Source organism: Pinus tabuliformis, chromosome 8, assembly GCF_031772625.1.
Source record: "Pinus tabuliformis cultivar Carrire ecotype Pingquan chromosome 8, CPIR1, whole genome shotgun sequence".
Taxonomy (NCBI): Eukaryota; Viridiplantae; Streptophyta; class Pinopsida; order Pinales; family Pinaceae; genus Pinus; species Pinus tabuliformis.
The window spans coordinates 1,211,394,420-1,211,408,245 of NC_142294.1; positions in this window are offsets into that span (position 1 = coordinate 1,211,394,420).

A 13,826-nucleotide genomic window follows, 5' to 3' on the forward strand; every position below is an offset into this window, starting at 1 on the left:
CAGAGCAAAATCCAGGAAATATTATCATTGCAGGGGATCTGAATGTCACCCTTGCACTTGATGAGAAAAAGGGCGGCTCCATTGTCCGGGATCCCGCCAGAGAATGGGTTGAAGATATTATGTTGGGCTGGGACCTGGAGGATATTAAGCCTTCTTCAGGCAAATTCACCTGGTCCAACAAAAGATTAGGACCCAACCATATTGCTGCCCGTCTGGATAGATTCCTAGTCCACTCTTCTTTCCTGACATGCGGTCTTATGGCATCTTCTAAAATCCTTCTAAATCTCACTTCTGACCATAAGCCCATTCTCCTCGAGCTCTCTTTGGATGGTAACCTAGGCCCCATCCCTTTTCGATTCAGTCCTTTGTGGATTCAGCAAGACGGATTTCAAGAGGTGGTTTCTAAAGCTTGGAATAGGCCCGTCCATGGTTCTCCATTCTTTGTTTGGGAAGAGAAAATCAGGGGATTAAAAAGAAGTCTCAAGGAGTGGGCAAAACGGTTGGAAAATCCTACAGCGAAAAAAAAAAGATTCTCTCAACAATCTTGCTGCTCATCAAATAGCTATGGAGCAGAGCCCTGTCACACAAAATCATCTCCAAAAAGAAGTCGAGCTGCAAAAAGAGGTACACAGATCTAGCAGGGAGGAGGAAGAATTCTGGAGACAGAAGTCTAGGAATTTATGGTTAAAGGCCGGAGATAAAAACACGAGTTTCTTTCACAAACAAGTCGAAGCTAGAAAGCATTTCAAATCAGTTTCTGAGATTCATTATCAAAACACGGTGATTAAGGACTTTGATGGCATTAAGAAAGCTGCTTATTCCTACTTCAAAGACCTTTATTCGGCTCCTGAAGAAACCCCTATTGATCCTCAGGCCTACCCAATGGATTTAATTCCCAAGAGCGTTAAGGAATCGGACAATGCTATGTTGACTGCCCCGATCAGCTTGGATGAGATCAAGGACGTTCTGAATTTAATGGAGCCTGATAAAGCCCCAGGCCCTGATGGGTTCACTGTCAGGTTTCTTTTGACTTGCTGGTCGACAATCAAAAAAGACTTATTGAGAATGGTCAGAAAGTCCCAAAATTGTGCTAAGCTGGGCGGTGGCATCAATTCAGCCTTTTTAGCCTTGATCCCTAAAGAGAAAGGTGCTTTCGACTTCAGCAGATTTAGGCCCATATCCTTGTGCAATGCAAGCTACAAGCTGGTCTCCAAAATAATCGCCAACAGACTAAAGAATATTTTGCCAGCCATCATCCCTGAAAATCAAGGCGGATTCATAAAAGGAAGAAAGATTTTGGACAACATTGTGCTGGTGCAAGAAGCGATCCACTCCAGTTGCCAAAGAAATGAGAAAGGTATGGTTATTAAGCTCGATCTGGCTAATGCATTCGATAGGGTGAGACATGATTTTTTGCTCAATGTGATGAAGAATCTCGGCTTTTCATCAACCTTCATAAACTGGGTGAACGCCTGTATTGCCTCGCCATGGATTGCGCCTTTGGTCAATGGTCGCTCAACTGACTTTTTCCAAGCCTCCAGGGGCCTTAGACAAGGATGTCCCTTGTCCCCACTCCTTTATGCTATTCAGGCCTCGGTCCTCAGTTTCCAGCTTGATCATAATCAGAAGATTCAAATCCTGCCTGGCCTCAGAACGACTCACAAGGTGAAGGACATTAACCATGCACAGTTCGCCGACGACACTTTGTTGCTTGGAGGTGCCAGCATAATCTCTGCCAGATCCTTCAAGAAGGAGCTGGACATTTACAAGGTACTCTCAGGCAGCAAAATCAACTACAGGAAATGCTCAATCTATGGCTGGAACTGCTCGAACAAGGAGCTGTCTGATATTGCAAGGCTATTAGAAATGGATGGAATTCGAAGCTGGGAGTCTTTTAAATATCTCGGGATCCCAATCTTCAAATCCAAGCCTAAAGTTGCTCACTGGATGCCGATGCTAGATAAGTTAAAGAACAGAATCCAATCTTGGGGTGCTTCTTGGCTGAATAATGCAGGGAAAATCATTCTTATGAAGTCGGTTCTTATAAGTATGCCTCTATATCAATACTCTGCTCTCCTGGCCCCTAAAACCTTTCTCAACAAAATGGACAGTCTGTTGAGAAGATCCCTGTGGGAAGGTGGAAACAACAATGACAAAAGGCTCCATTTAGTGAACTGGGAGACTCTTAAGAAACCTCTTCTGGAAGGCGGCCTCCATCTTCAGAACTTGGTTGTTCAAAATCTTGCTTTGGGATCCAAAATCTTGTGGAATTTAGTCTCCGGAAAATCCAGTTGGAGCAAAAGAGTCATTTGGAAGAAATACTTCCAAGGGCAACGTTTGAGATGCCTGGACAAGCCTCCAAGATCCTTAAAAGGTTCCCCGATCTTCAATCTTTGCAACTCTGCTAGGGAGCATTTCAGCCATCATCTTTACTGGATCCCTGGGAATGGGAGAAAGATCAAAATTTGGGAAGACTCGATCCTCGGTGATCAACCTTTGAATCAAGTGGACGGGCTAGATAATATCAAAGCTTGGCTGCAGTCCTCCAATTTGCATACCTTGTGGGATATCTCTATTTGGAAGAATGATCCAGACAGACTTTGGGACTGTTGGAATCTGGGGGAGGTTCCCCTTATGTTGCAGGGGGAAGCTTCACTACTGCTAGATCTGCTCCAAGGCAAATCTCCTTCAAAGGCCACCTCTAAAGACAAAAGAGGCTGGGGCTCCTGTTCAGGTTCTTACACTGTTGCTGAAGGTTATAAAAGAATGATGGCTGTCCCTTATGCTCCTCCTGACCCAACTCAATGGAAGTTTATATGGGATTTCCCCTCTCTCCCCAAAATTGACTTTTTCTGTTGGACTGTTGCGCACAATAGCATCCTCACCAGGGATAATTTGAGAAGAAGAGGGATGGAAGGGCCTTCCAGATGCCCCCTTTGCTTGTCTGCTGAAGAAAATGTCAATCACCTGCTGTTGCTTTGTCCTTTTGCACAGGTAGTCTGGAGGGGAGTCCTGAGGTTACCAGCAAATTTTGATTTCCCAAACAGCATTTCTTCTCTCCTCCGAAACTGGGCCAGCCTATCTCCCTTTTGCCTGAAAAAAAAACACCTTCTCAAGACAAGTTGGATGTGGATCCCTAAGTTTATCTGCTGGAAGCTGTGGTTAGAGAGAAATAATAGAATTTTCAGAGGAGAAAGTTGCAATTCAGCAAGGGTTATTTCCAAAATCAAAGCTCTTCTAGGCGAGGCTTTGGAAGCCAATACTACTTCAAGAAATGAAATGAGATTGGTCACTGAAGAGGAGCAATGGATTCAAGACCTGGTCCCGAATCTGAAAGAAAGGTCCATTCCTCCTGCTCTTGCCCATGCCAACTGGGAGATTAGGCTGGAGGAACTGGAATTCATCACTGTTTATTCTTCGATGGGGCTTCTAAAGGAAACCCTGGGCTTGCTGGCAGTGGTGGGGTTCTTCTGAGTCCTGGAGGTTCAACGGAAATACGATTCCACTGGGGTCTGGGCATAGAAACCAACAACAGAGCGGAGGCTCTCGCTCTTTGGCAGGGGCTGAATCTGGCGATCAAGCGAAACATCCTTTCTCTCTGTGTATTTGGAGATTCTAGAATCATAATCCAAGCAATGATCTCTCATAAGACTCCCCACCAGGTTCACTTAGCCACTGTTATCAAAAAAATCCAGCTCTTATTGCCTAAGTTCAGGAAAATCTCGTTCTATCACATATTACGAAAGCTCAACTCTTAAGCCGACATGGAAGCCAATCTCGGCTCCCTCTGTAATCGAAGATCTCTGGTGGTCAACTCAGCGGAACCCTCCTGTTTCATACCCTAATGTTTCTGTTGATCGGATATCTGTTCCTAGCTGAGCCAAGGGTTAATCCTCTTATCCTCTCTCCTCTGGTCTCCGGGACCCCTCCTCAGGGTATTATTATTTGATTAATCTTATGACTTCTGGCCTTTATCACATTCAACCAGTCCTCTGTCAATGGACTCTGTCTTCTGTCCGAGCCTCCGGCTCAAAGTGTCTACAAACGATCCTCAAGATGCCCATCAGACCCATATAAGAATATGCTCTGTTCTCACATCAGATCTCCGTTCTTACCTGTCTCAAAGGTCTCACCTTCGAAAGGCGGCAATTCGAATTGTATACCTGAGGGCTGCCATTTTGGACGCCAGTTCTTCATCTCACAAGCATTCCCTCCAAAGTATTTGTGGATTCATCATCAACAGCGGGCCGTATTGTTTGCTTGCCCAGGGAATGACCAAGGATCACTGGTCTCGGCTGCCCGGCACTCTTCTCTGCGGTATACCATCTGCGGGTCACTCTGCCAGGCGAATGAACAAATATCTCTTAAATTGTAATGAATTGAGCTTATTATCCTTTATTGTAACGTTCCCGCTCGGTGCTATGTCATCTATCCTTACTGACAGCATGCCAAAGTAGCCAACATTGAAATTCCTTTCTCTGTCAGAGCTGCACTGTAAGAGCCTGGGGCAGCCAGTTTGCCTCCATAAATAAAAAACATAACCGTTATCGTCAAAAAAAAAACATTTAAAGTAACAACAATATACATGGTATGCATTTTCAAGAAATTCATGACTATTCTACAATTAAAAAGGACGAAGATCTTCCACCAACACCCCAAACATTGAAAGACCTAAACCCTATCGCTTTAAGATTCAAGTATGAAGTTATCGAATGCGTCATAGTCGTGGTAAACATATATTCAAGATTTCCATATCCTACCACAAAATACCTATTTTCTAAATCAAATTGATAAATAGACCCATTTTATAAAATGTGGGTTCTATCACCAAAATACCAACATTGTATAAACTATATAAAATCTCTCAAGATCAAACATAAAATAACTATTTTACCTATACAAACAACACAAATATTTTGTTGAGTTATAACTAAAAGGTCCTTAAATTCGATTACTCTATTTTTATAGCTTACTATTTTATATAGCATATCAATGGCCCATGGATGTAGATGTGCTACCAAGTGAGTCTGAACCTTTACAAATTAACGGGCATGTTGCAAGTTTGCATAATGTAAGTGAGGATGGTGACAAAGTTTCTCTAGCATGCTATAAAAACCATTATGGATGTAACTTATACTCATCTTCAAATATTAACAGTGTGGACACAATCTATTTGTCTTAAAGTATTTATCTTAGAATTTCAATATTGTGAATTCCACACAGTTTGTGGGGTGGCAAGAGGGGGAGGGATTCTCATTAATCCTTAAGGAATCATTGAATTTAGTTATCCCTGGGGGCTAGGCCGGAAGACCAATAATCAAGCTGAAGCTTATGGAATGCTCCTGGGACTAATCCTGACACAAAGAAATGGGATAACATATATTCAGGTGTTAGGAGACTCCATGATCGTTATAAGGCGTATGATTAACACTTCAAAGGCTAAGATCTCTAATCGGAATCAAATCATTATGAGAGCCCAGAACTTGATCCATGCTTTCGACTTGGTGACCTTTTATTATGTCTTGAGGGGAAATAATCATGATGCTAATAGACAGGCCAATAAGGCAAGTCATCTGGAGGAGGAAAAATTTGTAATAAACAATGTCGCGAGCATGACAAAATTTCCTTAAGAAAATGAAGAGAGATATATGTAGGCCGGAAATAAACCCTCAATGGATAGTTATAGATGTGGAAAAGTTGCATCTAACATACCATATTGATATGAAGTGTGCCCCCCCTTCTCCCCCTAGCTCTCTCCTAGCATCTTCCTCCGCCCCCCCTCCCCCTTCCTATCCCTTCCCCCATCCCCCCTGCCTCCCTTCCCCTTTCTCCCATTCCCCCTCCCCTTCCAACTTCCCTGTGGCCCCTCCCATTTCTAACCTCCACCTTTGTGTTATAACCTCCCCCTTGGGTTCCTCCTCCCCCTGTCGCATCACCCTCTGCAAGCTCCTGCCAGCCATGTAGACTCGTGGCAAGCCGGACATCCAGACTCGCTCGAAGCATGACATCCTATGGAAATTTTGTACCACACCTGTTTCAAGATTAAGTCACAATGTGTGGCCTCGTCGTTTCTTCCCTGGTTCTTAGAGAATTGGGCGGTGCAGCACCTCAGGCGTCTGCAGGGATTTGAGTTTTACGGAGCAAAATTTAATTTAAGACCTCAGTGAAGTCGAGCTCGTTCGTGGGATAATTATGGGAATGACTAATAGAGGTTAGGAGCTTGGTGGGAAATTAATGGAGGAGGGTGGAATTATGATGGAGTACTCATGGGATCTTGATTACAACAATCTCCTTGCTCATCTCTGCATCACCTCTCGGTCAGGGAGAAGGTATAAAGTGCAAACCGATATGTGGATTTTGTATGTTTTAAGGTTTGGGAGTGGGACGGTGGCCTTTGCGAAAGCTTGATGGTTAGAGCTGAGGCTGTTATGTATTAGTTTTTTTATCACGAAGGCTGGGAATTATGATGTGAAGAGTTGAAATGAGGGTAGGAAGGTTTGTCTGTCTGAGGTTTTGAAGGAAAATAAAGAAATTCCAAGTATAATTGGAAGGTCGCGAGTGTTGTGCTTGGGTTGTCCTGAGTGTTTGCAGTTAGACTGGATTTGGGACACTAGGTGGGTTCGTAATTCTCTTCGGAAGAGGGAGGAGAATTCGAGTCGATGTGAGGTTGGGAGGTGCATACTTGCCGAGGATCAGGGCAGTCTGTTGTGGGCAAGAGAGGGTGCCTAGTTGTGGGAGATCATGGAAAACAGTGCCAATTTCTAGAGCTTGATAAAAAGTGAGGTTTTGGAAGCCAACATGCAGGGTTCTGAAGACAGTTCTTGGTCGGGCACGTGGGGAAGCCACAAGCCGAGGTTTGGTGGGCTGAGGGTCAGTTCCTCGGTGCAGGGTGGCAGATACAAACCCTCCTATCTCACCTATGTTCAAGATCATTGGGACCTGCGGGAAGCACTGTCAGAACTCCAACGCAGCATGCACCAGCAAATGCACGAGAATATGACCATGCAGGAAAGGGAGATTGAGAAAAGGGAATGCATCAGGCAACTTGAGGACGAAGTGGACGCACTACGCCATCAGTTGGAAAATTTGAAGCTCAAGGTGGAAGCAATGGAGGATGGTATGGAGGCAAACGTGGAGGGCATGACAGACTAGGAGAATTCCAAAGACTCAGAAGAGGCCTCCCCGGGCCTGGATCTAAACAGCCCAGCCCCTATGGATATCTGACCACCTTTGTATTGGTTTTGTTTTTGTTTTATCAAAATGATGAACTGTAAATGTATAAACCTCTTATTTCAATTCTATTGAAGTTATAGTTGTTGATATTCTAGAATGGGAAATTTTTGTAAGCAGGATAGCCATAACTATTGTAATAGTCTAGATGAACGAAGAAATTTTTATTAGCTTGTTGAAGCAGGGATAAATCGATGTAAAGACCCGATTTTGTTGCGAACAGACGCGACTTTTTTAATATAAACTATACTCATTCCGATTAAAAAAATGCCACACAATTTGTATTTTTCTAAAATCTTAGTAAGCTAGATTGCTGGAATTCTTTTATAATTTTGGACTTGTAGGTAAGATATGTGTGTGTGTGTGAGAGAGAGAGAGAGATATTTTAAGTTCCTCATCAAATTGACTTTTTAAAAACTAATTAAACATGAGTATATTCTTTTATAATTTTGGATTTGCTTTTAGGTAAGATATCTAACATATTTATAAACAAATACAACAATTTTTAATTCACTCATCAAATTAATCAAACATTAGTCATGATCAACTTGAAATTATCGACAATTTATTAGGAACCAACATAGATCCTTAAACCTGGATCTAGAATTAAAATGGATCTAGGGTGGTTTAATTATTAGTTATAATTATAATTATAATTATTAATTTATTTTTCATTTTATTTAATTTTTAAAATTTATTGCTTCAACTTAGTATGGGAGAGATGTCATAATGTCCTATCCTATCATGTTAAACATTGATGGTTGTAATATATTTTCTTGTCATGTTAAACATTTTGACTTGGTAAAATTACGTAAAAATTAATAAAATAAATAAGTTAAATTAAAAATAAATCAATAATTAATAATTATAACTATTAATAAAACATTTTGATTTCAGAATGCAAAATTCTGTGATTCATAATGTTCATGGAGAGAATCCTTTTGGTAAATCACATTTAACTATTTTTGTCGTTGCATTCTGAACCACTAAGTGTGGTTCATCATCAGGACTGATTGACAGAAATTGATTTACTGGAAGGATTCTCTCGATAAATATTTTGACCCATCAAATTACATAAAAATAAATAATATAAAATAATTAATAGTTATAATTAATAATTAAACCAACTACATCCATCTTAACTCAAGCAAAATGGATCAAATCTTGTGAGGTGCAAACCTCTTTTAGAGTGATAGGAGATTTGATCCCTCTCGAAGCTTGGTAGATGATAGATCTAGGTTAGTTTTAATTTAATTTTTATTTTTATGTAATTTTATCAAGTCAAAATGTTTAACAGAACATGATCAGATAGATCTAGGTTGGTTTTAAATCTAATTTTATTTTTATGTTATTACATAATATGAAAGGACATTACAACATCTCTTAATTAATAAATAATTATTTTATTTTATTTTGACCAAATCAAAATGCTAAACCAATTATATTATTTTGGAAAGCGCTTTTAATCTCTAGGTACTAAATAAATTTTAAAATAAATCTAAATTAATTTAATTATTTTTTTTTTTTCCATTTTTTAGATAATTATAATTGTAATTAATTAATTTTAATTTTAATTTTACGTAATTTGAATGGGGCGTATGCACAGTCGCGACATTTTGTTCACGGCAATGGTTTCGGATTAGCGACACTCTACCCCAATGTCGCATTGTTCACCACTCTTCAAAAGACTGCACACTCACCAAAACCTTCCCGGGCATACCTTATCAACTGGATATGTGGAGCACTACACAGCAATGGAGTGCAAACTCTCATGTATTGATTTCACTTTAGTACAGGGGCCGAACTGGATGTTGGCCAGTCACCATATCTTCTAAACACAGGAGTCCCTTCTAAGTAACCAAGAGTTGCCAAGAACATGGAAAATGCTCAGAAGAGCCAAGGCGTAAAGAGTAGGGATGCCTATGATGTTGCTGCAGAAAAATTGCTGCAAGGGAAAGGGAAAGAAGCTGCTACCAATACTAAAAATGGTAAAAATGTTAAAAATGACAAGGAAATCTCAGATTTTGTGGAAACAAATCATTTGGGTCAAGTCAAAATTGCTTCAACAAACAAAATAGGAAAGTGGATTTGGGTAAATGCAAAGCAATATGAGGGCATTTTAAGGCGCATTCTTGCTCGCCTTAAATGGGGACAAATGAGAAGAAAATCAATCCAGAGAATGAAAATAAATAAAAGAAACAAAAATAAAGAAGAACCAATCATTTACAATCCCACATCTACGCCTCTTACTTGGTCATCAGATCTATATGTCGAAGAACCGATGAAGGCCAGGACAAGGCTGGAGATTTTGGAATCCAAAGAACAGGAAAGGGATCGCACAATTTTAGAGATCACAGTTGCAAATCGATGTCTAATGGAAGGTAATAGAATTTTAAAAGAACAGGTAACAATGTTACAAGAGGCTCTAGAGGCAGGAAAACAAGAATGGAAAAGCATGAAGATAACGTGGCAAAGCATAAAACAATTAATAACAGCAAACATGGATGTGATAATTTCAAAACAAACTCAAGTAGATACACAAGTATCTTAGCAAACAAACATTTCCAAAGAGAAGGCAAAAAGGAACAATTGGAAAGATAGTCCAAAAGAAATCAAAGCTAGGGCTGAAAACACTAATGGTTACAAAAGGATAGAGGAAGAAGAAGATGCAAGTGCTCATAGAGCACAAGAAATAGAACACAAAGAAAGACAGGACATGAAAACAAACTTTATTATTAGGGGAATAAGAGATTATGGGAAGAATGAAAGTACTCTCAATTTGACAAGAGACTTTCTGAAAGAGAAACTACATTGGAAAGGGAAAATTTGCCAAGCAAGGAGGGTTGGGAGGATATGTGAAGAGAGGCCTCGACCCATAAAAGTCACCATGGCAAGCGTACAAGACAAACACCAGCTTTTGGGCAAAAAGAAACTCTTGAAAGGCTCACACTTCTTCCTCGATGAAGATTTAACCAAAAAACAACAAGAGGAGAGAAGGGATGAAGTGGAGAAAATTAGAACAACAAGAAATGAAGGGAAAAGGGCATGGTTGTACAATGGTAAAGCCGTTATTGCAGTGTTTGGGTCTCCGAGCAAAACAGGGCAGCAAGCTGGCAGTAAAGAAAAAACAGAGAATTCAATAATAGGGACGAAAACAACAAGAGAAACATGGACGAAAAGGGGTGAAGGCTCAAATTTGAGTCTTATGTGCCAAACTGCGTAACAATCAAATCCTACCCAGGTCTACCTAAGTTTAGTTTGTTGGAATTGTAGAGGTTACCCTTGGAGGAGGGGACTTGGGTTAGGGCCTATTGGGGAATATAGAGACATAATTTGTCCCACGGAAACTCATGAGCATGATGGCTGTAAAACTCCTGTGTTTGACAGTTATTTGAAGTTGGAAATTTGGAACAAGGTAGCAAAAAATGGCAAAGGGTATGGGGGAATACTAGTTTTAGTGAAAAAAGAAGGTCGTCACATTCAGTTAATTAAAGAAGATGCAAATAAACAATATTTATGGTTGAAAATATTAGAGAATGAGAATCACATGAAAATTACAACATGCTATTTTTCCCCTCAAGTCTCAAAAACTTACAAAAATAAGGGGCTTGACAACAAGGATCCGTATGCAGCTTTAAAACAAGATATTGTCGTGTACTCTCAGCAGGGAGAAGTTATTTTAGTGGGAGATTTCAATGCTAGAACAACAAATAATCAAGCTGACATTCTTTGTTGCAAAGAGGATAACAATCCTATTTGTCTCACTGAAGAGGAGAATCCCCAATGGGTGAGGTGTTCAGAAGATGACAAAGTTAGCAATCATTTTGGAGAGGAGTTGCTTACACAGTGTGGGGCTTTCAACTTAATTATTTGCAATGGTCTAGATAGATGGAAAATGTCTGGGAAATTCACTTGCAATACATACAATGGGGAAAGTGTCATCGACTATGTGATGTGTTCACAAAGCTTGATAGAAAAGATAGACGAAGTTAGTATTGGAGAGCATATTTGGGACTTAAATTCAGACCATAACCCAATTTATATAATGTTATCATGGTTAGAAGAAAGACAACATAGGAGGAAAACCCAATGCTCTCGATAATCACTATCAAGGGGCAAAATTCTTCTAACACAAGAAAAATGTATTATCTTCAAGACAATGTTAGGGAGATTAATTCAGAAGGAGAAAATTGGTTTCAAAAGCTTCAACAATCATGAGCTAACAAATATATTTCAAAGTGCACTTGAGAAGTGCAAAGGAGCAAAAAATAGGAAATCAGAATCAAATTGTTTTCCTATAAATGCTTGGTTTGATGAGGAATGAAAAATGGCAATGAAAACCTTGAAAAAGGCATGAAAGGAGAAGATGAATGTAAAGTATATAAGCATATACTAAAAAGGAAAAAATATGAGTTCATGCAAACAAGGAGAGAAGAGTTAATATATTTAAGCAAGAATAATTCAAAGTTTTTTCGGCAGGAACTACAACCAAGGAAGAAGCAAATTGAAAATAATATTACAACCAATCAATGGTTTGAATATGCAAGGCAACTCTATGAGAAAGAATTCGAGGCGGAGTCCCCCCATGATCAACACAAATTCAAAGCTCTTCATGTTACAAGAAGTAGAGAATGGAATTAAGAAGTTGAAAACAGGAAAGGAAAAGGACTTGGTTGAACTTCAAGCAGAGTATCTAAAATGGGGAATGAATGCTCTTGCACCGCACATCATGGGAATATTCAATAACATCATTTAGTAAGGATTCCAAGAGACTAGAAAACTAGCCTAGCAATACCCCTTTTTAAAAGTGGAGACATTAATAATCCATCCAACTATAGAACAATTATGATCAATCCTTTGTTTGCAAAGATTTTCGGCAGCATGGTAGAAGACAAAATTAGTAAGTGGGCAGAAGTAAAAGAAAAGAGGGCAAGAGGACAAGCGGGTTTTAGGCTGAAACATTCTACAGTGGATCATGGTATCACGTTGAGACACATTGTTGAAAAGGTTTGGGAGGACAAAGAAGAAGTATTTTGCTGCTTTGTTGACTTCAAAAAAGCATTTGACACAGTCCCTAGGGATAAGTTGTGGCATAGAATGGAAGAACTTGAAATTCCTGTGCATTATAGAGTCGTTGTCCATAGACTTTATGAAGAAGTGAAAGTCAAAATTAGAACCTCAGCAGGTATTTCAAAAAGCTTTAGAAGTGACATTGGAGTCAAGTAAGGTTGCCCTCTATCCCCTACTATTTTTGGTCTATATATTGATAAATTGGAAGAGAGACTAAATTGGCAAGGTGGAGATGGTGTTCGGTTGGGGGAGTTTGTGATAAAACTTCTTTTATATGCTTATGATATTGTATTGATTTCTAAATTGGCCCATGGATTGCAAATGCACTTATATGCCCTTGAGCATTTTTGTAGAGCAGTGGGGATGCAAGTCAATACTAGCAAGACCAAAATAATGATTTTCTCTAATAAAAGGAAGCAGAGCCAACATGATTTCTTCTTTGAAGACAACATTCTTGAAGAAGTAAATGAGTACAAGTACCTTAGGATTGATTTCAACAACAAACTCAATTGGGAGGACTACAGAAAGAAGAGAATTCCAGGAGGGTGGAAAGCATTATATGCTCTTCAAAATAGATGTAGATAGGCAGAGTTATGGGATTGGAAAACGATTAAAGTGCTTTTTGGACTCCTAGTTTGTCCAATGATGTTATATGGGTGTGAATTGTGGGCTAGCAGCACTCCCGTCGCAAAATGGAAACAAATTGAGAAAATCCTAAAACGCTTGATCATGAGCAAGTTCAAAATAAAAAGTTCAGTACCTTATGAGATAATGTTGAGTAAAACATGAGCAACTCCCATTGAAGCAATTGCTATGGTGCGACTCATAAGATATCTAAAAAGAATTGGTAGGTGGATGGCCTAATGTTATCTTCAATGAATGCATGAGTGAAAGAAAAAAGACATGGATGAAACAAAACTACACATGGATGCAAAAATGGAATATCTACCTCAATGCTTGTCCCACAAATAGCAAGGAGCTAAAGGATTTTGTTATGGAGTTTTGTAAAAAGGTATGGGGAAAAGAGTTGGGTAGAAAGAAGAATTTTTACATGGAGGAATTCAACCCTACATGTGATCTACAAAGGTTCTTATTGCTCAATTAAGGACCAACTCACATCAACTTCGGTGTGAAACATGACGGTGGAAAAGGCCTAAAGAAGCTTGGGAAGAACGGGTGTATAGATTTTGGGGCTGTGGAATCGGAAAAACATTTCATTTTGGAATGTGATGCATTCAAGGACATCATAGAAAGTTATGAGAACATGTTAGCATCAGTTTCTTGGCATTGTCTTTTTAGCGAGGGGATTGTGGGAAGGTTGGGCTAGCTCATCATCAATTTGAATAGGAAAATAATTGAATTGCAAAAAACGAAAAATAAGAAACTAATGGTTTCATAAACTATTTTTAGTCTCGTAAACCTTAAAATATCATTTCATTTCATTATAACATAGACTACAACATATCTAGAAACAACCACATCGGCTGCAGCATATAACAATTAAATAAGAAAAATAAGGGTCAAAG